The sequence below is a fragment of the Callithrix jacchus genome, chromosome 8 (genome assembly GCF_049354715.1).
Source record: "Callithrix jacchus isolate 240 chromosome 8, calJac240_pri, whole genome shotgun sequence".
NCBI classification, from domain to species: Eukaryota; Metazoa; Chordata; class Mammalia; order Primates; family Cebidae; genus Callithrix; species Callithrix jacchus.
The window spans coordinates 52,957,803-52,983,666 of record NC_133509.1 but is presented as its reverse complement, the minus strand read 5'-3'; the positions used below and the strand labels follow the sequence as shown (position 1 = coordinate 52,983,666).

At 40.5% G+C, this 25,864-nt stretch overlaps 1 long non-coding RNA gene across 1 annotated transcript in view; it reads right to left on the bottom strand.

The window, feature by feature from the left end:
- LOC144577362 (uncharacterized) overlaps positions 1-21,911 on the bottom strand; it is a 42,177-nt gene extending 20,266 nt beyond the window's left edge. The window contains exons 1-3 of the long non-coding RNA XR_013521059.1: positions 21,790-21,911; positions 20,248-20,294; positions 19,742-19,854 (exon numbers count right to left, since the gene is read on the bottom strand). This is a non-coding gene — a long non-coding RNA (uncharacterized LOC144577362). The remainder of the gene's footprint in view (positions 1-19,741; positions 19,855-20,247; positions 20,295-21,789) is intronic.
- Between the last annotated feature and the right edge of the window lie 3,953 nt (positions 21,912-25,864).

Here is a 25,864-nt window from a genome sequence, read left to right as displayed (position 1 = left end):
CAATCTTTATAAATCTACTTGAAATGGACCTGAAAATAAAAAGGGCCAACAATCACGGAAAATATACAGGAGTTGAGAAAAAAATTAATAAGTGAATAATTGAATTTTGAAAATAGTCCAAGCACAGGCTTAATCAGCAGGCAGGGCGCTAGTGCTGATACTGTCTCTCTCTAGCTCTGTGTTCTTGGATTTCATCACAAGCACCAATACCCTTAAACCAAATTTCTGATTTTTTCTTAAACTACCTACAATGTTACTTGTAACCCAAAGAATCTCAATTAATAAGTGCGCTCCAGGATACTACAATCAGCATGGACCCAATAATATATACATATACATTATAAAGACAATTTAAAACAATGAATGCCCAGGAAGGCTTCCCAGTTATTTGGAATACATTGGGAAATATGGCAGAAGTGAGCATCAAATTTAACATGTAATAAGCACAGATATGAGGAGAAAGGTTGATATTTAATCTCAAGCTCAGATTTTGGGGGAAAAGGCTGTGATGGATCTGGCTTTGGTCAGGAGCTCACCCAGGTCTGTATGACTAGCTGTGAAAAGGGGAAATCAGGTGGGATCTGGGCTGGAGCACATAACCGAACAGATGTGAACTGCAAGGATTCTTATCAATCTGAGTGAAGAAAACAAAAAGGGAATAGTTTCTTTCCTTCAGCCCTGACAAATATGTGTTTATGCTACTTCTGCTGTTAATAATTAATAGTGAAGTAGGTATTTTTTCTCACATTGAAATTAGGCTGTATAACTAAAGCCATATTATTCATCTATTAATATATTCTAACCCATGCCACAAAAAGATTTTATGGCTCTGTAAAGATTTCTTACAAAGAATATGGCATAGCAAAAAAAATTAATCTCAGATAAAAATGCATCTGAGCCTTCTATGTCAGCTGTAAAATTCCACAATTTGAAAAACAAAGTTTAATTTTAATAGAAGAATTTGAGACAGGAACAAATATTAACTAGATACTGTTTTGCTAATTTTGCCTCACATTTTTATGTTTTCAATGTCTTTAAATTCACACTTTTACTATTTCCTTTAACACTGCAGATGGTATCCTTAGTTAAAATTCATTTCATTAATTGGAGAAAGAAATTGAGGGATTTCTCAGGATCACATAAAATCTCTTAGAGAAGTCCACATGGTTTTTATTTGATCCATCTATTCATCTATCCTTCCATCCATCCATCCATCCATTCATACATTCATACATTTATTCATCAGATACCTATTGAGCAAATCTGTATAATATAAATGCACTGTTACAAGGGTAGCAAAGGTGAATTAGATATAATATCCTTGTATTCAAGGAGCTTGCTATATAGTAGGACCAATAAGACAACTACATGTATAAATTTAGAAAACAGGTGGACATGGGTACTTTATACAATAACAGGATTAGAATTTCAGAAGCTAAAGGGATCTCAGAGATTATGCAGTCTAATTTATCTCAGAGTGCACAAATACCTGTAGAATATCTAGTATCCAGGAATTTTTCCTAATACTCTTTAAAAATATAGCATATAGATATTTGATATAAGTATAAAAGAATATATTATAAATTACATATAATTACATATTATATTTTAAAAATATACATATAAAATGATAGACCATAATCTAAAACAGTCTGTTTGCATTTGAATAGTTCTTGAGAGGAAATTTCTTTAATACAAAGCAAAAATCTTTGCTTAATTTAATTTCTACTTAGAAAGCTATGCTATTTCTGAAAACTTTTTTCTATAACATGTATTCTAATATTGAACTCATGTACCCCTGGATTATCCATTTTCCAGAAGAAGGCCTGAAAATCTTTCTGTATTCTGATTTGTTTTCTGTAGAGGAAATAAATTTGTATTATTCTTAAATGTGATACCTGAATTGGATCTATTTTGAGTGTAATGGAGTCATTTCCTCTCATGGTATTTATTATGCTATACTCGTGAATTATGCAAATGCACGTGCTTTTCTTGCAGCTATAGGACGCTGATAGCTTGTCTTATACTTGAAGTCAAATAAAGCCCCAGGCCCTGCTGCTGCAGCCATCATCCCAGCCAAAGGGAGCATGGTGTGTGGTGGGAGGAGAGAGGGGGCAGGACAGGGCTAGTGAAGGAAATGCCTCTTGCCCTTGCTGGATCTCAGGAACAGAAGCTGGCCATGCAGACAGAGGAGTGAACAGGCTGGTCCTTGTCCTGGATTTGGGGGCCCAGGCTAAGGAGAAAACTGAGGGCAGGCCCAGAAGCAAGGGAGAACTAAAAATTTATTATCTAAGGAGCAAATCAAGATAAATATTAAGAGCTAAGGTGAAATGGCTTCAATAAGGGACAGGCAAGGAGAAAACACAGGTTTCAGAGGTGGAATTTAGAAAAGTAACTTGAAGCAATTTTCAATCTTGTATGGGCTCACTCCTAGAGGAGGGGTAAGCCTGTTCTGGCTTCAGACGCTTCACCAGCATTCACTATGTGCTATGATCTGGATAAGCACTGTATATAAAAGATGAAGAAGGACTGGCCCCGGTTGTTAGAGATCTCACAGCCTCCTTGGGAGACAGATACAGGCCATATACCCACTACATAATGTGTTCAGTACAAGGAGATAGAACACATGGAACTACAGGAGAAAAGCAAATAGCACAGGCTGGGTTGTCGAATAAAACTCTGGGGAGGAGATTGTCTGAGTCTTTCGGCATGGGGAGGAGTTAGGCAGATGAGAGCAGTGGGGAAGAAATTCTTGATGGAAAAGTCAACTCAAAGCCAGAGAATGAGAAACAACATGATGTAAAAAGGAGTTACTTAAAGTTCAGTGCTGCTGGATTGTCAAGTGTAGATCACTATGGTAACAGATTTTCCCTTTCCTGAACTTGAGATTTTACCTTTAGAACCTAAGTAAATGTCTTTATGTTTATTGATTTTAAAATGTATATTATTTGTGTTTTCCTTTTATAGTAGTCTTAGAATATTCTCAAAGTATTAAAAGATTATATTCACTACATCCCAAGAGCTACAGATCATCTGAAAACCTGATAAACATTCTTTCTGCAGCTTTCTTCTAGTCCTTGAAACAAAAAAGCTGAACAGCACGGCAGCACCAAATCCAGAGCCCTTTAGTATCCTCTAAAGATCTTCTATAAAACTGACATTGACCCAGCAGTCAACCGCCCACATACATGGGTGTTTAATTAGCTAACACTCTGCAGTAATGAGAGACAGCTTGGCTACCTATGGCCAGGAATGGCAGGTTAGAACAACTTAGAAAGGATCCTACACAAAAGTATGGCTGTCAAAAGGGAGGTCAGATATCAGAAGACAGATCCACATGTCAGTGCTAAAGGGAACTCAGTTCTAGATACAGGCAGCGGCCGAAATCTATAAATTATGGTAACAGACAACAAGCAAGTAGTCAACTGGCCAAGGCAGAGAATGAGGATCACATGCCATAATGGACTTATTCTAAAAGGTGAAAGGAGCAGAGTGATAGCGATTACAGGGGCAGATATTTAGAAATCCAAGAGACATTTAGCATCAAGAAAACAATCCAGAATATAAAACCCCAGCTACGAGTCAAGTTCAAGAGCAGGACTTCAGTTTCTAGGAGAAGCTATAATTAAGATCAAAACATGGTACTGGAGGTAAAAGATGAATGCTGAGGCATCGAAGACAAATAAGAAGTAGACATAGACACTAGAACTTGGAAACCAAGTGGGGACTTAGTATCAGGAGCAAGAAAGCAGACTAAAAATATTACAGAGTCTGAGTTAGACTAGCCACTGTGGTGACCTGGGCTGGACCACCTGATAGCCTCTTCTTTCCTTGAGACAGGGCAAGGCTGAGCCTCAGGTCGGGAATCAGTGGTCCCAATGTTGGGAAAGGAGGATTCTAGGGGCTAGGAATCTGTGCAGCTCACCATTTCTCTACCTGGTCCCCACTGCAGGATTTGGTCACAGGCCTTGCTCAGATGGAGATGCTTCTGTTATTTTTCCTGAGGCTTCAGTGTCACAGTCTTATCACAAAAGGAAATGATACTATGCTGGTGTATCTTGACCTGACTGTAGGAAGCTGGCTACTAACAATTACTACTTCATTTTTTAAAGTGCTCTTAGGCTTATATTTCCTAATTCTATTTTAATTTTGATGGAGATCAATATAAAACTCTAAATAAAGTCAAGAGAGGATCAGTAAAGTGAAAAGATGATTCCATGACTGGGGAGAAAATATGAATATTTTCAGATGGTGTATTAGTCCATTCTCACGCTGCTATGAAGAAATACCCAAGACTGGGTAATTTATAAAAGAAAAGGTTTAATTGATTCACAGTTCTGTAGGGCTGGGAAGACCTCAGGAAACTTATAATCATGGCAGAAAGGGAAGCAAACAAGTCCTTCTTCCCATGGCAGCAGCAAGGAGAAGTGCAGAGGAAAGCAGGGGGAAGTCCCTTCTAAAAATCATCAAATCTCGTGAGAACTCACTATCACAAGAACAGCATGAGGATAACTGCTCCCATGTTTCAGTTACCTCCCACCAGTCCCTCCCATGACACATGGGAATTATGGGACCTACAATTCAAGATGAGATTTGGGTGAAGACACAGCCAAACCATATCAGGTGGCATTTGCATTTGTCTTTAAAAGTCAAAGAGTAGAGGTCAATTGGTGGAATGAGAATGAGGAGAATGACCTAGTGTGAAGGAACATCTTAAGAACAGTCAGAGATAATTGTAGACTGTGTAGTGCAATCTGGATGAGGTACAAAACATGTGCTGTAAAGAGGGGTAAAGGCAGATCCTTCAGGCCAGAACACATGAATTTTGCTGGGGATATATTAGGCAGTAACTGAAGCTATTTTTTCTGGCTAGAGTGGAACTTTTAAAAAGTCATGTTAATCACAAAAAAGCATCATCCAAACTCCAAATGATCACTACTCTATAAAATAACTGGCTTGTACACAAGTCATCATTGCCGTGAAGAAGATAGAAAAACTGAGAAATTCTTTTGAAGTAAACTCAACACACATGACAACTGAATGCAACATGTCATCTGGGATTATTTTTAATTTTAATTTTAAGCTCTGGGGTACATGTGCAGGACGTGCAGTTTTGTTACACTGGTAAAAGTATGCATTGGTAGTTTGCTGAGCCTGTCAACCCATCCCCTAAATACTAAGCCCAGCATGCATTAGCTATTTTTCCTATTGCTCTTCCTCTCCCAATTCGACCTCCCAACAGACCCCAGTGTGTGTCTTTCCCCTCCCTGTGTTCATGTGTTCTCATTGTTCAGCTCCCACTTATAAGTGAAAACATGCAGTGTTTGGTTTTCTGTTGCTGCATTAGTTTGCTGAGGATCATGGCTTCCAGCTCCATCCATGTCCTTGCAAAGGACATGACCTCATCTTTTTAATGACTATATAGCATTCCAAGCTGTATATGTACCACATTTTCTTTATCCAGTCTATTGCAATAGACATTTGAATTGATTCTATGTCTTTACTATTGTGAATAGTGCTGCAATGAACATATGCATACATGTGTATTTGTAATAGAATGATTTACATTCCTTTGGGTATATACCTGGTAATGGGATTGCTGGGTTAAATGGTATTTCATGTTCTAGATCTTGAGGAATCACCACACTGTCTTCCACAATGGTGAAGATAATTGCATTCCCACCAACACTGTAAAATGTTCCTATTTCTCCAAAACCTCACCAGCATCTGTTGTTGAATTTTTTTTAAGCTAAGGGTATTATTGAGGTGATCAGCAAAATCTGAATAAGATCTGTAGATTAGAAAATAGTATTGTGTCTGTGTAATTCCTGATTTGATAACTGTACTGAGTTTATGTCCTTGTTTGGGGAAATGTGTGCTGAAGCTTTTATGGGTAAAGGAACATAATGTCTGCAACTATCAAATTGTTCAGAAATAAAGATATATATACACACATATGTATGTATACATAAATAAGAGAGAATGAAAAAAGCAAATTTGATCAAGTGTTATTATATGGGGAATCTAGATGTAGGATATTCCAGAATGATTTATACTTTTCTCAAAACTTCTCTGTACATCTAAAATTATGTCAAAATAAAAATTAAGAGTAAAGATGTGTAATACAGTGATTGAGCTTAATCAGTAGTGACTGATTAAGAGGTTCCCAAGATGCTAATGCAATTATCCAGGTGAGACGTAATTAGTGCCAGGTTGTGGCCAGAATAGACAGGAGAAGGAAGTGAGGGATATTCCACAAGTAAAGCCACCTATACTTGTCAACGTAAAAGATATGATACAGGAACTGGATGACTTGGAACTTTCAAGTCAAGGTGTCCAAGAGAATGGCATCACCTTCACAGCTGGGAACATTCATTTAATAATCATGCTAAAGCATTCCTGATGAGATTTCAAAATAAAAACTATAATTTTAGGAAAGAAGAGTGACAAAATAACATGGGCCAAGACTAGAATTACTGAACACTTAATAGGTAAGTTGAATATTTTGTTGTTGTTAAAGTATTCAATGAAACATAATTGTGGTCCAGCTGGTAAATTTTTATTTGGGCAATCAGCCAGAAAAGAATTACAACGATCCCCTGTAAGATGAAAAGAGTGCTGAATGCTAAAAGGTAAATTAAAATAAAACAAAACAGAAAACAAACAAGCAAACCCAATGTTCAATACTTATGAGTACACTAGAAGCCCAGTTTCTACCACTGTGCATGTAATACCTATGTAACAAACAAGCACGTGTACCCCCGAATCTAAAATAAAAAATCATTACAAGGTAAGCCTTCCAAAGAGTGCAGATGCTGCGCTTGGCTGCCCATCACTCTCGGGTACACAGCCCCTCTCATTAGAGCCTGGTGTGCATTTCAGCTCTGTCATTCTCAGACCATTCATGTGACAAGAGCCCAGCTTTTACTGGGCCCTTTTAAGGCCTCTGTCAGCCAGAACTGTCTGGTGCCCTCTTATTTGCACTTTGGTATCCTGAAATGTTAACCTTCCACCTTCTTTGCTTTTTCCAACAAATGTATTCCCTTATCAACTATTGGGGTAGAATATACTATTTGTTCACAGTTTTTCCTCCCTGCCCTTGTTCACCAATACTTCCCCATCCCACTAACTACAGACTGGGCTATGTAGAGGAAATGGCAGATGCAAACTCTGAGCAGAGGCATCACTTGCTGCTTCCACTATTGTCCTCCTGTCTTCTGTCAACACAGCCACATGTCCTAGCTAATGGCTATTCCTTCTGCCTGGTCCATGTGGCTCCAACCCCTAGAGCCAGTCTAGACAAGCCCAGCTAATCTCAGCCAAGCCAAGCAGAACCACAACTGACCCAACAGATATATGATGATGTAACCACTGAGTGTTGGGGTGATTGGTTATTGGTTACACAACATTATCACAACCAAAGAAAAAAAAAATGAAAAATAATTCACCAGTCTCTTGCCCATTTGGTTTTCAGGTTTTATGTACCCACCCCTTGAGTTTAAGGCTTACACAGACTTCTTTGGAACTGAACTTCAACTTTTTGGCCTCTAAGGTCTCCCTTGTAACCTACCTTCACTCTGTGAATCATATGGTTTCTGGTCACCTTGCCTACAGCTATGACCATCATGGGTATACCCTGCTGCTTACATCCCCACTAATGTTTACAGGCCTGCAAAATAGGAAATAGACGTGAGATTTTATATTCTGTGTTCAGAACATAAAGGTCCTCATCTATGTGAAATTCAGTTATTCAGAAAGCTTTTCTTTAGAACACAACTGAAAAGAAGGGGAAATGATTGAGAATAGCGAAAATCATGAATGTCCCAACGTTGATGCCCATGAACAGAAACGTATCACTCAGAGAAGAGCTCCTCACTCAAAATCAATATGATTTTATATCACATGCACTTTTAACACATGGTTATGTGGTTTGCAAGCCCACATCTGATTGGAGGAGAAGAGATGGAACGCTATGGTCAGGAACACTGATATCAGTCAGATGCAAAAGCTGACATTCTGATAGGAACAGGGGAGACAAAGTCTATTATAATGGGACACAAGAAAAAACAAAAAGCCCAGTGGTAAATATCCATATACAACATAGGACATCTCTGTAGTATAACAGATCAAAGTAATTGTTGAGACTTTCCTTTTGAATAGGCATTCAGCTATTTGAATATAATTGTCTTATGGGGGAAAAAAAAGCACTCAAGTTAGTAATATCTAAAAGCTGATGTACAGCTGAACTTATTAGCAATGCTATTATAGTAACATCAGAAATGAAATTCTGTTTAATTGCATGCACACAAAGTGACAAATGCTACATATTTTATTTCTGGGTTTCAGTTGTGAGGATTGGGATAGGCTGTGGTGCACCTTTGTAAACATTTATTTAAAAAACAAGCAGTACTCTGTAGTTTCATTAAGTAAGAGAAACACTGGGCCAGGCACAGTGGCTCACACCTGTAATCCCAGCACTTTGGTAGGCCAAGGTGGGATGATCACTTGAGGTCCAGAGTTCAAGGCCCACCTGGCCAACATGGTAAAACCTTGTCTCCACTAAAAATACAAAAATTAGTCGGGTGTGGTGGCGGGTACCTGTAATCCCATATTCAGGAGGCTGAGGCAGGAGAATGGCTTGAACCCAGGGGCGGAGGTTGTAGTGAGCCAAAACTGTACCACTTCACTCTAGCCTGGGCAAAGAAGTGAAACTCTGTCTCAAAAAAAAAAAAAAGAAAAAGAAAAGAAAAGAAAAAAAGAAAGAAATCCTGGGTTATTACCAACTTCCATGGTTTTCCATGTGCCATTCCCTCTTTCATAATAAATCTCATCATACCCTCAACCCTTGCTGTCTTTGTGGTCCAACTGCTTCTCACCCTTTCATTCGCATCCTCTGGGAAGCTCTCCCCAACTGCTTCCCCCTCCTAGTTGGAGTTATTTATCCCCTAGTACTGCCATAGTGCCCTCTCACCTCTCTCTGCGGCCTATCACATGGCCTACTATACTCGCCTGTCCAGTGGTGAGCACCCTCACTGCTCTCTAACTCCTTGAAGGCAAACGTCACTTGAATGCATCATTGGTTCCTTCATTCCTGGCAACTAGCCAATTCCCAGCATGCATTCGTTAAGTGGATAATATTCCCATCCAGGTAGCTTTCCACATGAGGGAATCTGCATTACAACTGTGACAGCAAGCTGAAAACAAACAACCCTGAACAACATTAGACCAGAGCATTGGCAGCCTTTGAGGGTGAAGTCCAAGTTTTTGGTCAGATTCCAGCATATAGCTCCATTCTATTCCAAGTCCACAGATTTCACTGCAGGCCTACCAAGCATGTCTTTCTCACTCATGTCACTGGTCACAGGAGGACTCTTCATATATATTGGTGCTTCCCATCTAGTGCTGAGGGCAACAGTGTGAGACAACAGAAAGGGGCCTGTGGGCCCACAGAATTTACAACCCTAGAGGGATTAAGAAATGTTCCTTCAAAGAAAGCCTTGTGGAGGGATGATTTCCAAGACGGCACAGTAGGAACAACTCAGGATTGCAGCTCTCAGTGAAGGCGCAGAGGGTGAGTCCTAGCTGCATTTCCAGACGGATCTTTGTTGTCCACAGAACGGGGAAATTCCCAGGTGCAGGAGAGACAGAGCGCAGCTGTTTCGGCTGGCATGGCCGTTTCAGCCAGTGCCGCAGCGCAGCGGCACCCCACACAAATCACACTGGTCTGGGTGCCCTGTTAAACTGGCAATCTGAGATTTGGGAGGGTAGATTAGCATATCCATCTGATTAATCGGGACTTGGACAGTGAGCCAGACAAGGAGATTCCTGGGAAGCGACATTCGAGCTAGTGCAGTGGGTCGCTGCACGGGAAATCACAGATCCTGATGCCCTATCAGTAGGTGACTGAAACACCTGGGAGAGAGTCAATGTTCAACTTAAAAAAAAAAAAGAGAAAAGGGGCTCTGAGGCAGGGAGCCAGGTGATCAGGCTCGGCAGGTCCCACCCCCACAGGGACAAACAAAATGGTGATTCAAAACGCTCGGGGTTGAGAGTTTCACTGCAGGCACAGCTGAATCCAGGACAGTGCAGCTCAGTGGGGGAGGGGCGTTCCGCCCCTACTGAGGTACACTCCCATTGCTGACGCAGCCTGCCGTTGCCGAGGAAACTCGTCATAACAGAGAGACTCTGCCAAGAGGGCAGAGCCCATGACAGCAGGGCTGAGCCCACGGCAACAGGGCAGAGCCCACGACAACAGGGTGGACCCCGCGGTAGCAGGGCAGAGCCTTGGCAGGCAAATAGTGACTAGACTGCCTCCTAGCTGGGCAGGACAGTGCAACGAATACTCATAAAGAAAGCCCTAACTCCCTGAGACAGAGCATCTGAGGGAAAAAAACAGGTTTTATAAGTTCTGCTGCAACAGACTTAAATGCATCTGCCTAACAGCCCTGAATGAACAACGGAGTGCACAGCTCAGCACTTGAGCTCCTATAAAGTACAGTCCGCCTCCTCAAGCAGCTCCCTGACCCCTGTATATCCAAAGAGTCACCTCAAAAAGCACTGATCAGACTGACATTTGGCAGGCATCATTCTGGGACAAAGATAGCAGAAGAAGAAACTGGTAGCATGCCTCACTGTTCTGCAGATGTTACAGGTGTACCCCAGACAAGTAGGGCCTGGAGTGGACCTCAGCAGTTGTACAGCAGAGGGACTAGACTGTTAGAAGGAAAACTAAGTAACAGAAATACTTCATCATCAACAATCTGGGCATCCACTCAGAGACTCAATCAAAAAGTCAGCAACTACTCAGACGACAGGTGGATAAATCCACAAAGATGGGAAGAAACCAGCCCAAAAAGGAGGGAAACACCTGAAACCAAAACACCTTGCCTCCTACAAAGGACCAAAACTCCTCACCAGCAAGGAAACAAAGCTGGACGGAGAATGAGTATGACGAAATGATGGAATCAGACTTCAGAAGGTGGATAACGAGAAACTTCCGTGAGCTAGAAGAACATGTTCTAAATCAATGCAAAGAAACTAAGAACCTTGAAAATAGATTTAAAAAAAGATTCGAGGAAATGATAACAAGAATGGACAACTTAGAGAGGAATATGAATGAATTGAAGGAGCTGAAAAACACAACATGAGAACTTCGCGAAGCATGCACAAGTTTCAACAGCCAAATTGACCAAGCAGAAGAAAGAATATCAGAAGTCGAAGATCAACTCAATGAAATAAAATGAGAAATCAAGATTAGAGAAAAAAGCACAAAAAGGAATGAACAAAGTCTCCAAGAAATGTGGGACTATGTGAAGAGACCTAACCTACATTTGATAGGTGTACCAGAATTTGATGAAGAGAATGAATCCAAGCTGGAAAATACTCTTCAGGATATTATCCAGAAAAATTTCCCCAACCTAGCAAGGCATGCCAATATTCAAGTCCAGGAAATACAGAGAACACCACAAAGATATTCTGCAAGAAGAGCAACCCCAAGGCACATAATTGTCAGATTCACCAGGGTTGAAATGAAGGAGAAAATACTAATGGCAGCCAGAGAGGAAGGTCAGGTCACCCACAAAGGGAAGCCCATCAGACTCACAGCAGATCTCTCGAGGAAATGATAACAAGAATGGACAACTTAGAGAGGAATATGAATGAATTGAAGGAGCTGAAAAACACAACATGAGAACTTCGCGAAGCATGCACAAGTTTCAACAGCCAAATTGACCAAGCAGAAGAAAGAATATCAGAAGTCGAAGATCAACTCAATGAAATAAAATGAGAAATCAAGATTAGAGAAAAAAGCACAAAAAGGAATGAACAAAGTCTCCAAGAAATGTGGGACTATGTGAAGAGACCTAACCTACATTTGATAGGTGTACCAGAATTTGATGAAGAGAATGAATCCAAGCTGGAAAATACTCTTCAGGATATTATCCAGAAAAATTTCCCCAACCTAGCAAGGCATGCCAATATTCAAGTCCAGGAAATACAGAGAACACCACAAAGATATTCTGCAAGAAGAGCAACCCCAAGGCACATAATTGTCAGATTCACCAGGGTTGAAATGAAGGAGAAAATACTAATGGCAGCCAGAGAGGAAGGTCAGGTCACCCACAAAGGGAAGCCCATCAAACTCACTGTAAATGCGCTAAATGCACCAATCAAAAGACACAGACTGGCAAATTGGATAAAATAACCAAAACCCATCGGTGTGCTGTATCTAGGAAACCCATCTCACATGCAAGGATACACAAAGGCTCAAAATAAAGGGATGGAGGAAGATTTACCAAGCAAATGGAGAGCAAAAAAAAAAAAAAAACAGCAGGAGTTGCAATTCTCGTCTCTGATAAAACTGACTTTAAATCAACAAAGATCAAAAGAGACAAAGAAGGACATTACCTAATGGTAAAAGGATCGATACAACAAGAAGAGCTAACGATCCTAAATATATATGGACCCAATACAGGAGCACCCAGATATATAAGGCAAGTTCTTAACGACTTACAAAGAGACTTACACTCCCACACAATAATAGTGGGAGACTTTAACACTCCACTGTCAATATTAGACAGATCAACCAGACAGAAAATCAACAAGGATATCCAGGGCTTGAACTCAGACCTGGAACAAGCAAACCTGATAGACATTTACAGAACTCTCCACCCCAAATCCACAGAATATACATTCTTCTCAGTACCACATCACACCTACTCTAAAATTGACCACATAATTGAAAGTAAAGCTCTCCTCAGCAAATGCAAAACAACTGAAATCATAACAAACAGTCTCTCAGACCATAGTGCAATCAAGTTAGAACTCAGAATTCAGAAACTGACTCAGAACTGCACAGCTTCATGAAAACTGAACAACTGGCTCTTGAATGTTGATTGGATAAACAATGAAATGAAGGCAGAAATAAAGAAGTTCTTTGAAACCAATGAGAACGAAGACACAACATACCAGAATCTCTGGGAAACATTTAAAGCAGTCTCCAGAGGAAAATAAAGAGTAATAAGTGCCCACATGAGAAGAGTGGAGAGATCCAAAATTGACACCCTATCATCAAAATTGAAAAAGCTAGAGGAGCAAGATCAAAAAAACTCAAAACCCAGCAGAAGACAAGAAATAACTAAGATCAGAGCAGAACTGAAGGAGATAGAGACACGAAAAACCCTTCAAAAAATCAATAAACCCAAGAGCTGGTTTTTTGAAAAGATCAACAAAATAGACAGATCACTAGCCAGACTGATAAAAAAGAAAAGAGAGAACAACCAAATAGATGCAATAATAAACAATAAAGGGAAATCACCACAGATTCCACAGAAAATTCAAACCATCAACAGAGAATACTACAAACAACTCTATGCACATAAACTAGTAAACCTGGAAGAAATGGATAAATTCCCGGACACCTGTGTCCTCCCAAGCCTAAACCAGGAGGAAGCTGAAACTATGAATAGACCAATAACAAGGTCTGAAGTTGAGGCAGCAATTAAGAGCCTACCACACAAAAAAAGCCCAGGTCCAGATGGGTTCACAGACGAATTCTACCAGAGACACACAAAGAGGAGCTGGTACCATTTCTTCTGAAACTGTTCCAAATAATCCAAAAAGAGGGAATACTTCCCAAATCATTTCATGAGACCAACATCATCCTGATACCAAAACCCGGCAGAGACTCAACAAGAAAAGAAAACTTCAGGCCAATATCCATGATGAACATAGATGCAAAAATTTTCAATAAAATACTGACAAACCGATTGTAACAGCAAATCAAAACACTTATCCATCATGATCAAGTAGGATTCATCCTGGGGGTACAAGGCTGGTTCAACATATGCAAGTCTATAAACCTAATTCACCACATAACCAGAACCAAAAACAAAAACCACATGATTATCTCAATTGATGCAGAGAAGGCATTTGACAAAATTCAACGGCCCTTTATGCTAAAAAAGCTCAATAAACTCAGTATTGATGGAATGTATCTCAAAGTAACAAAAGCTATTTATGACAAACCAACAGCCGATATCATACTTAATGGGAAAACACTGGAAGCATTCCCTTTGAAATCCGGCACTAGACAAGGATGCCCTCTCTCACCACTCCTATTCAATATAGTATTGGAAGTTCTAGCCAGAGCAATCAGGCAAGAAGAAGAAATAAAATGTATTCAAATAGGAAAGGTGAAAGCCAAATTGTCTCTATTTGCAGACGACATGATAATATACCTAGAAGACCCCATTGCCTCAGCCCAAAAACTCCTGAAACAGATAAGCAACTTCAGCAAAGTCTCAGGATATAAAATCAATGTGCAAAAATCACAAGCATTCCTATACACCAATAACAGACTTAAAGAGAGCCAAATCAAGGACAAAGTGCCATTCACAATTGCTACAAAAAGAATAAAATACCTAGGAATACAACTTACAAGGAACGTAAGGGACCTCTTCAAGGAAAACTACAAACGACTGCTCAACAAAATAAGAGAGGACACAAACAGATGGAGAGACATTCCATGTTCATGGTTAGGAAGAATCAATATTGTGAAAATGGCTATACTGCCCAAAGTAATTTACAGAATCAATGCTATCCCTATCAAGCTACCATTGACTTTCTTCACAGAACTGAAAAAAACCACCAAGAACCTCATGTGGAACCAAAAGAGAGCCAAGTCAATTCTAAGCAAAAAGAGCACAGTGGGAGGCATCACACTACTGGACTTCAAACTATACTACAAGGCTACAGTAATCAAAACAGCATGGTACTGGTACCAAAACAGAGATATAGACCAATGGAACAGAACAGAGGCATCGGAGGCATCACAACATATCTACAACCATACAATCTTTGATAAACCTGGCAAAAACAAGCAGTGGGGAAAGGATTCCCTATTTAATAAATGGTGTTGGGAAAACTGGTTAGCTATGTGCAGAAAGCAGAAACTAGACCCCTTCCTGACACCTTACACTAAAATTAACTCCAGATGGATTAAAGACTTAAACATAAGACCTGGCACCATAAAAACCCTAGAAGAAAATCTAGGCAAAACCATCCAGGACATAGAAGTAGGCAAGGACTTCATGAACAAAACACCAAAAGCATTGGCAACAAAAGCCAAAATAGACAAATGGGACCTAATCAAAGTCCACAGCTTCTGCACGGCAAAAGAAACAGTCACTAGAGTGAATTGGCAACCAACAGAATGGGAAAAATTTTTTGCAGTTTACCCATCTGACAAAGGGCTGATATCCAGAATTTACAAAGAACTCAAACAGATTTAAAGGAAAAAAACAAGCCCATTCAAAAATGGGCAAAGGATATGAACAAACACATTACAAAAGAAGACATACACGAGGCCAACAAACATATGAAAAAATGCTCATCATCAGTGGTCATTAGAGAGATGCAAATCAAAACCACATTGTGATACCATCTCATGCCAGTTAGAATGGCAATCATTAAAAAATCTGGAGACAGCAGATGCTGGAGAGGATGTGGAGAAATAGGAACACTTTTACACTGTTGGTGGGAGTGTAAATTAGTTCAACCATTGTGGAAGACAGTGTGGTGATTCCTCAAGGCCTTAGAAATGGAAATTCCATTGACCCAGCAATCCCATTACCGGGTATATATCCAAAGGACTATAAATCGTTCTACTATAAGGACACATGCACACGAATGTTCATTGCAGCACTGTTTACAATAGCAAAGACCTGGAACCAACCCAAATGCCCATCGATGATAGACTGGACTGGGAAAAATGTGGCACATATACACCATGGAATATTATGCAGCAATCAGAAATGATGAGTTTGTGTCGTTTGTAGGGACATGGATGAATCTGGAGAAAATAATTCTCAGCAAACTGACACAGGAACAGAAAATGAAATACCACATATTCTCACTCATAGGGGGGTGAGGAAAAATGAGAATACATGAACACAGGGAAGTGGGTACTACACACTGGGGTCTATTGGTGGGAATAGGGGAGGGACAGTGGTGGGGGGGGAGCTGGGGAGGGATAGCCTGGGGAGAAATGCCAAATGTGGGTGAAGGGGAGGAAGGCAGCAAAACACACTGCCCTGTGTGTACCTTTGCAACTATCTTGCACGTTCTGCACATGTACCCCAAAACCTAAAATGCAATTAAAAAAAAAAGAAAGCCTTGTGAAGAGGAATTCTCTTTCAGACTATGATCAAAAGACATTTGTTGAGCAATCAAAATTAACCATCGCTATATACAACCACTGAGCTTATAACCATTGCTAATCATAAGACAGTGGCTCCAATTTTGTATAAAAGGTCAGAAAATTGAGATGAGAAGTATCTGGTATAATTGTTTCTTAGATTGGGAAATAGGAGCTTATGGGTCTGGGTTCTAGTCTGGTTTTTCCATTAATTTTTTTGTAGACTACAAGAAATAGCATCTGCCTGGGTCACTGTTTTCTCATCTGCAAGCAAGAGAGGTGAGTAAGAGCATCTCTAATCGTCCCACCAGCTCTCCTTCCAGATCCCTCCAGCTTGCTATGTTCATAATGACGATTAAGAGTTGTTAAGAAAAAAACAAAAATACATGTCAATAGAGAAATCATGACAGAAACTAAGCTATGAATATTCAGGGACATGAGAAAGTGCTCATGACATACTTTTAAGTAAAAAAAGCAATTTACAAATTGTATGCAGTGTAACCAATTGCACGTAAGCATACAGGAGGCCATTTGCTTCCCTGATTAAGCACATTTTGCAATCAAATTATATCTATGTTTGTGTGTATATGTATGTGTTATAGACACAGTTCATACATATGGAAAAACAACCACACTAAGACAAAGCAATTATTAGCAATGGTGGTATTGGAATTACTACTATTTTATTCTTATACTTTTTAGTAAAGTACAGATTTTACATTTTTAACTGGAAAAATTATCTTGTTAATGTTTTCTTCTGTTTATTAAATGAATATATGTACATTCTAATATGGCTAATAATATGTCATACCAATATAATTGGAATTAAAATGATAGTTGCCCATTCAGGACTATACTGGAACTTTGTAGCTATCAAATGAGCTATACCTTGTACAAATAAAGTCCAAGTGATTTCCTATTTTGTTTTAAATTATTGGAATTCTGCTTCCAGTGATAATTACAGGCAAGCACCACTAAGTCTGGCACTATTAACCTGCACAAGCGCTGCCAGGGGATTTTTCTCCTCCCTCCTTCTGAGAGCTCATCTCTGTGCTCCTCATTTGGACACAGATCCTGCCTCTTCCCTACCCATGGTTGCAGCCCTTGCATGTTTCACTCCTGTAAATATTTAACAAGCAGTGGGACAGTTTCATTCTATCACCAACCAGCTTTAGTCAAGCTGGTAAGGGAAAATTGAAACCTACAATTAGATTGAACAAGGGCAACTGCAGTTCATAGGAGACAACTTGGTACTGTCAATCCAGATAACAAGGCAGGTAACTTTTTGGCACAATAAGCTGCAAAAGCTAGGTAAAAGATGAGCTTTTATACTGACAAATGTTCTTTCTTTTTTTTTTTTTAAAAAAAAAAGGAGGCCATGTGTGGTGGCTCATGACTGTAGTCCCAGCAGCACTTTGGGAGGCCAAGGCAGGCAGATCAATTGAGATCAGGAGGTGGAGACCAGCCTGGCCAACATGGTGAAACTCCACCTCTACCAAAAAAATGCAAAAATTAGCCAGGCATGGTGGCATGCCCCTGTAGTCCCAGCTACTAGGGAGGCTGAGGTGGGAGAATCACTTGAACCTGGAAGGGCAGAGGTTGAAGTGAGCCAAGAGCACACTACTGCTTTCCAGCCTGGGCAACAGAGCAAGACCCTGTCTCAAATAAATAAATAAAAATTTTAAAGTTTTAAAAAGTGACATTAAGAGATCCATATGCAGAGTCAACAAAAAGAAAAAAATCTAAATTAAAAAAATCAAATAAAAAAATGTGACATTAAGAGAAGAAGAAATATGGTGAGGTACTGTCTGAAATTAAGACCTACTCATGAGTTTTTACCTGACTCTACCCTCACACTATGTAAAGTTCCTCCATTCTCTCCACTCATTACTGGTCACTTCCAACACACGGAATGAGTAGGATGCTAACAACTCAAACGTTTTGAAAAAGGTTGAGGAACATGCCACCTCCTCACCCCTGCAACCCAAGAGTAACCAAAAACTTCAAAGGGAGGAATAAATTAATCATACATTACTGGAGCACGAAAATGGGGAAGGGGAAATTGATAGTTCTTGTTGTTGTCATAATATGAGTTTTGTTGAAGATAATTAGTTTAATTTTATCTTTGTAATCCTATTACTGTTGCTGGCATTTGGCTTAGAAAAGGCTAGTGACAAAATTCTGCTGATGAGACTTGACTCAGGAGAAGTGTGATGAGAGCTTTGGGGACACACAGGAAGAAATGGTCTAGCTTCCTTAAGACATTGACTGCATGCGACTCTTAGAACTGCTGCAGCCAACTTCCACCAGGCTGAAAGCTGAGACAGCACTAATGATAACAGACTCGAGAGACAGAACAAAAAAATCAGGGCCTTGCTAGCATTGCTGAGCCACTGAATCAATGAAGCCTGAAGCTTCTGGACTTTGAGTTAGGGAAGGTAACGCATTTCCTTATTGTTTTACCCACCGTGAGTTGGGGAAGAGGAAGAGGTCTAGGGAATGATTCTCTGTGGGGTGACAGGAATATTCACAGGCACAACCTGAAAGGGTGAACAGTGATGGAGGTCATGGACACGGGGTGGAGCAAGTTAGGTAGACTGGGTATCCCCAGCCCTTTGCCTCCCTGACTAAACACACTTTGCAATGAAAGCAAAGCTAAAAGAAAGAACTTTCCTTGGGGTTTCACATGTGTTTACTTAGGGTTACAAAGAATTCAGACTATATACTCATGTGTACAAAGAAGATGTAGTTAATTTCCTATAGGCCTCCATCCTCTCTAGATACTTGCTAATTAACTCACTAATTAAAGTTTCTGTCTCTTAGGGTTTAAACATTCTCCTTTTGGTTAAGTAATAAGATTATTTAAACTCCAATTTCCTATGGGGCCTGGCATAAATCATACATTTTTGGATGACATAGTCTCTGGGTAAATTCTCAGCCTTCAAGAGTGCTGCTCTGCCATCTTTCTCCTTCCTAAGAGATGGAACAGGAGCCTTACAGTGTTCCTGCAGTGGGTATCTTCTGAAGCTTGCTGCTATAGGAGTGGCTCATCTGATCTATACCCTTAACTGGTAACCACTGTGTTGTCCCATTTCCTATAGCCTTCTCGGGTCTTGCACTGGTACTCATCCCTGGAGTCTGGGTCCCAGCTACCTGCACCTTTATAAAAACCCTACTCATGGGAGCTTCTTAATCCTGTCGGTACTCTGGCTCTCCCAGTACTTCTCATTGCTCGAAGAGGGCACACAGGCATTCTTGCAGGCAGGGTGAGGCTTTGGTGGAGCCAGGAGAACTGCCCCAGGCTCACCTGTCCCATCAGCTCCTCCTGCTTCATTACTCTGATGCCATGTGGACATGGAGCCAAGTAGAACACCAGGATCCCCAGGTGGCTTCTGCCTCCTCCAGCTTTTCTTGGGAAAGCAGCCCTGAGCCTGAGGGTTGTGGATGCCTCAATAGTGACTCACTTTAATGTTCCTATGTTTCCATTAGCTCAAGGCTTGGGCTTCAGAAGGTAAGAAAATGAAGATTCTAGCCTCTAAAACTTACCTTTGATTCCTTTGTCATTTTCATAAATTTGAAAGGGTTGAAAATTTGGGGCTTCTCATTTTTCCATCTTTTTTCACAGGCCTCCTTCCACCTAAGTCCCATCAAACATTGGTCTGTTAAAGAAGGGAGCTTTAGAACTTAGAAATACCATCTCTATCTCCATAAAATTTGCCCTTAAATCCTTCTAAACTTACAAAATTGGTTAAGCAAAAAACCCTAAGAATTGAAATTTAAATGAATTTTTTAGGCAGGACCACCTTTTTCTCATGTGGTACAATGAACCTCAAGGTTGCTTAGAGGGAGGAGGCCACTGAGTATTAGACTATAGGAAAAAGTGACAATAAATCAACTCCATCTATCTATATCTAATATATATATATAAAATGTACAATTTTAGTATATATATATATTTGATTAGTCAGACTACAGAAAAATGGGGTTAGAGCAGTGGTGAGAATTAATGATGGGGAATGAATGGAGACTCGTGGTGTTATCCTATCACCTACCTAGTTAGACAGGGTACAGTGCCTGTTCTTTCTGCTCCTCTGCAGCCCTATTGCCAGGATAGGAAACACAGGTTATCTGAGCTGTTGATCAGCTATATATACTTCTTGGATGCTTTGATGAACTGTTATAATTGTTTTGCAGGTTTCTATTTCTCTCCACTGTTATATTAAGGAATTAAATTTAAAATGCTACAGATAATCTTTGAATAAATACAATTTCAATGAAAAGGGGTCCATAACCCTGTCTAATTAAACCTTTCTATTCTCTGACATAGTTTCAATAAAATATTTGATCTTCTGCAATGACTCCAATAATTGGTTACAGTTGTTCACTGAAACTCAAATTCCCTTCCCATTACCAGATGAGAAGCAGAGCCTGCGTCTGCCCCAGGACACACTAGGGCAAACACATTAGCTAGACTGAAAGAGGATTGTTGTTCTCAGCTGGGATCTGAAAAAAGGTTCCATCATCTCAAAAACCAAATACAGAAAGCTAATACATTAATTTTTAATGAAGCAAATGTACCTAACAGGAGGATGGATGCTTGTGCTCAGTGAGTACAGCTTCTCCCTGAAGACAATTTTCTTGGGATACTAAATTATTATCAGAATGTTGTTTGGTGAGCATGGCATTACAGCAAGTGGAACTAATTGGGTAATCCTAATGCTTATTGATGCTGGGGTGGGTTCATTGCAGCACCTCTAGGGACACAGCTATCCATTAGGTCAGTGGATCCCACTCCTGAGGTGGGGCACTTTCTGTCCTGGACATTTTGGAGATACACTGCTGTCATAAGAGTCTTTGAATCTAGCTTTTCTTTCATATATATATTTAAACAACAGTTTCCAACATTTCCCTCCCATTTATTTATTTCAGAAAACTTAGACAAAGCAAAATACAAAATAAAAACTACCCTTCCAGAGACAACCAGTATTAAGATCCTGGGCATTCTCTCAGACTCTTCTGTTTTCATCAGTTGTCATTCTAACTTTTTCTGCACTCAGACACCCCAATCTCTACACCCAAGTATGGGTCCCAGCCCTAGGTAAGGGCCTGGGGAAAGGGCAGAGGATGCACTCAGAGCACACAATTCAGCACCTTCTCAAAGGCACAATTCACACTTGCCAAATACCATGGCAGCAGTTTGAGCAGCCAGCAGTGTGCCCCATTAGAACACAACAGACACTCTGGGAGTTTGCTTTGCCCATGTTCCCTCATAAATGAAATTTTCATCCCATATTCATGGATAGAAGAATTGGTATTGTTAAGATGCTCATACTACCCAACATGATCTAGAGATTCAATGCAATCTGTAGTAAAATTTCAATGACATTTTTCAGAGAAGTACAAGAAACCCTAAAATTTGTATAGAATCACAAAAGATGGGCCAGGAGTGGTGGCTCATGCCTGTAATCCCAACACTTTGGGAGGCCAAGGCAAGTGGATCACAAGGTCAGGAGATCAAGAACATCCTGGCTAACACAGTGAAACCTCATCTCTACTATAAATACAAAAAGTTATCTGGGCATGGTGGCACATACCTGTAGTCCCAGCTACTCAGGAGGCTGAGGCAGGAGAATCGTTTGAACCTGGGAAGTGGATGTTTCAGTGAGCCAAGTGCACCCCTACGCTCCAGCCTGGGCGACAGAGCGAGACTCCATCTAAAAAAAAAAAAAATCACAAAAGACACCAAAACCAATGCAATATTGAGCAAGCAAAGCAAAGCTAGAGGTGTCACACATCCTAATTTCAAAATATCTTACAAAGCTACAATAATCACCATATAGTATTGGTATGAAAACAGACATATAGACCAATGGAATGGAAGAGAAAGCCCAGAAATAAACTCAAACTCATAGATATATGGTTAGTTAATCTATGTTACTGGAAAACTGGGTATCCAAAAGCAAAAGAATAAAATTTGGGAGAAATGTGGAGCAAGATGGCAGAATAGAAGACTCCACCAATCATTGCCCCCTCAAGGACACCAATTTAACAACTATCTACATAGAAAAAAAAAAAACACCTATATAAGAATGAAAAATCAGTTAAATACTCATAGTGCCTGGTTTTCATATTGCTGAAAGAGGAACTGAAAAGATAGAAAAAGCAACCCTGAATTGCCAACACTACCCCTTTCCACCCCCTTCAGTGGCAGAATGGCTCTGACAAGAGGAGGGAGAACACAGCAATTTTGAGTCATTGAACTCAGTACTGTCCTGTTAGAGCAGAAGGGAACACTGGACCAAACTTAGCTGATGCTTGCCGACCAAAGGAGCATTTACACCAGCACTAATCAGGGGAAATCACCAATCCCAGCAGTCTGAACTTGAGTTCCTGCAAACCTTGCCACCTTGTGCTGCAGAACACTGTATTGCTAAGTGAACTTGAAATGCAGTCTAAGCTATAAGAATGGCAACTCCTGGGTGAGTTCTAGTGCTGAACTATGCACAAAAACAGTGGCCTGGGAGGGGGCAAGTGTCATACTGAGACACCAACCAGGGCAGCTAAGGGAGTGCTGGCATCATCCCTCCCCTAACTCCAAGTTACATAGTTTCTGGCTCCAAAAGAGACCCGCTTCTTCTATTTGAAGAGAGGATAGGGAAGAGTGGCAAGGACTTTGTCTTGCATCTTGGATACCAGCTTAACCACAGCAGGATAAAACACTGGCGAGAGTTGTGAGGCCCCCATTCCAGGCCCTAGCTCCCAGATGACATTTCTAGACATACCATAAGCCAGAGGGAACCTGCTACCTTTCCATTGCCTTGGGAAGGAGAGGAGAAGGAGGAGTGGGAAGGATGTTGTCTTGCATCTCAGATACCAGTTCAACCACAACAGGATAGAGCTTGGGTGAGAAGCATAAGGCCCCCTTTTCAGGTCCTGGCTCATGGATAGTTCTAGACATACCCTAGGCCAAAAGGGATCCTTCTCCCTTGAAGGGAAGAACCCAGTCCTGGCAGCATTTATCACCTTTTAACCAAAGAGCTCTTAGGCTTTGGATAACCAGCAGCAATACCCAGCTACTAAGTCAAGAAGCTTGGGCAAGATACTAAGTCTTGCTGGCTTCAGGTGAGACTCAGCACATTCCCAGATGTGGTAGCTTTGGGGCAAGACCCCATCCATATGAGAAATGCAGAGGCAAAAATAAAGAGGACTTTGTCTTGCATCTTAATTACCAGCTCAGCCACAGGAACATAAAGCACAAAGTGGGCCCTAGGCATCCTCAATTCTAGGACTTGGCTCTTGGACAGCATTTTTGGACCTGCCCTGGGTGAGAGGGGAACCTGCTGCTCAGAAGGGTGAGTCCCAGGTCAGACAGCATTCACCACAAGCTGACTGGAAAGTCCTTGGGCCTTAAGGGAACACCAGCAGTAGTCTCACAGTACTTCCTGTGGGTCTGTGGTAGCAATGGCCACGAGTGAGGCTCCTCTACTTTCAGAAAGTGGAGGGAAGAATGAATTGTATCTTGTGGTTTGAGTGCCAGCTCAGTCACAGTACAATGGAACACCAGGTAGACTTCTAATGATTTTGACTCTAGTCCCTGGCTCCGGAACAGCATCTGTTGATCTACCCAGGGCTTAGGGGTACTCACCACTCTGAAGGGAAGGACACAGGTCTGGCTGGCTTTCCTACCTGTCGATCATAAAACCCCAGGGCCTTCAGTGAACATAAGTAGTATCCAGGGAGTGGTTACAGCAGGACTTGGGCAAGACCCAGTGCTGTGCTGCCTTCAGGTATGACCCATCACAGTCATCCCTAGCTTCAGTGGCTCAGGACACAGAGGGAGATTTTGTTTGGAAGAAAGTAAGGGAAGAGAGCAAGAGTCTCTTTCTGGTAATCCAGATAATTCTCCTGGATCTTGTCCAAGACCCTCAAGGCAGTACCTTTATGAGTCTGCAAGAATCACAATGTTAGTGGGCTTGGGGTTCCCCCTAAAGCAGCTACAGCTTAGAACACAACAGCCAAGTCCCTTCAAACACCTGGAAGGCCTTTCCAAGAAGGACAGATACAAACAAGTCCAGACTGTGAAGATCAAAATAAATAACATCATCGATGCTCAGATGCCAAAGAACATCCACGAGTATCAACACAATCCAGGAAAACATGACCTCACCAAATGAACTAAATAAGGCACCAGGGACCAATCCTGGAGAAACAGAGATGTGTGATTTTTCAGACACAGAATTCAAAATAGCTGTGTTGAGGAAACTCAAAGAAATCCAAGATAACACAGAGACGAAATTCAGAATTCAATCAGATAAATTTAACAAAGAGATGAAAATAATTAAAAAGAATCAAGCAGAAAATATGGAGCTGAAAAACACAATTGGCATCCTGAGGAAGGCATCAGAGTCCTTTAGTTGCAGAACTGCTCAAGCAGAAGAATTAGTGAGCTTGAAGACAGGCTATTTGAAAATACACCATTAGAAGAGACACAAGAAAGAAGAATAAAAAACAATGAATCACACCTACAGGATCTAGAAAATAGCCTCAAAAGGGTAAATCTAAGAGACATTGGCCTTAAAGAGGAGGTAGATAAAGAGGCAAAAGTAGAAAGTTTATTCAAAGGGAAAATAACAGGCCAGGCGCAGTGGCTCACACCTGTAATCCCAGCACTTTGGGAGGCAAAGGTGGGCAGATCACTTGAGGTCAGGAGTTTGAGACCAGCCTGGCCAACATAGTGAGACCCTGTCTCTACTAAAAATACAAAAATTGGCCAGGTATAGTGGCATGTACCTATAATTCCAGGTACTCAGAAGGCTAAGGTATGAGAATCTCTTGAATCCAGGAAGAGGAAGTTGTAGTAAGCTGAGATTGTGCCACTGCATTTCAGCCTGGGCGACAGAGCAAGACTCCATCAAATCAAACAAACAAAAAAAATAAAGGGGAAATAACAGAGAATATCCCAAACTTAGAGAAAAATATCAATATCCAAGTACAGGAAGGTTGTGGAATACATCTTAAGCAAAGAAGATTTAACCCAAAAAAGACTACTTTAAGGCATTTAATTAGTAAACTCCCAAAGGTCAAAGATACAGATAGGATCCTAAAAGCAGCAAGAGAAAAGAAACAAATAACACACAATGGAGCTCCAATATATCTAGCAGCAGACTTTTCAGTGGAAACCTTATGGGCCTGGGAAGAGTGGTATGACATATTTAATATGTTGAAGGAAAAAAAAACTTTTACTCTAGAATAGTGTGTCTGGTGAAAAATATCTTTCAAACCTCAAAGAGAATAAAGACTTTCCCAAATGAACAAAAGCTGAGGGATTTCATCAATATCATACCTGTCCTACAAGAAATGCTAAAGGGAGTATTTCAGTCAGAAAGAAAAGGATGCTGCTGAGCAATAAATAATCACCTGAAAGTACAAAACACACTGGCAATAGCAAGTACACAGAAAAACGCAGAGTATTATAACACTAAAAATGTGGTGTGTAAACTATTCTTACCCTAAGTAGAAAGACTAAATAACAAACCAGTCAAAAATAATAACTACAACAACTTTTCAAAACATAGTACAATAAGATATAAATAGAAACAACAAGAAGTTAAAAAGTTGGGGGCTAAAGTTAAGGCATACAGTCCTTAGTTTTCTTTTGGCTTCTTTGTG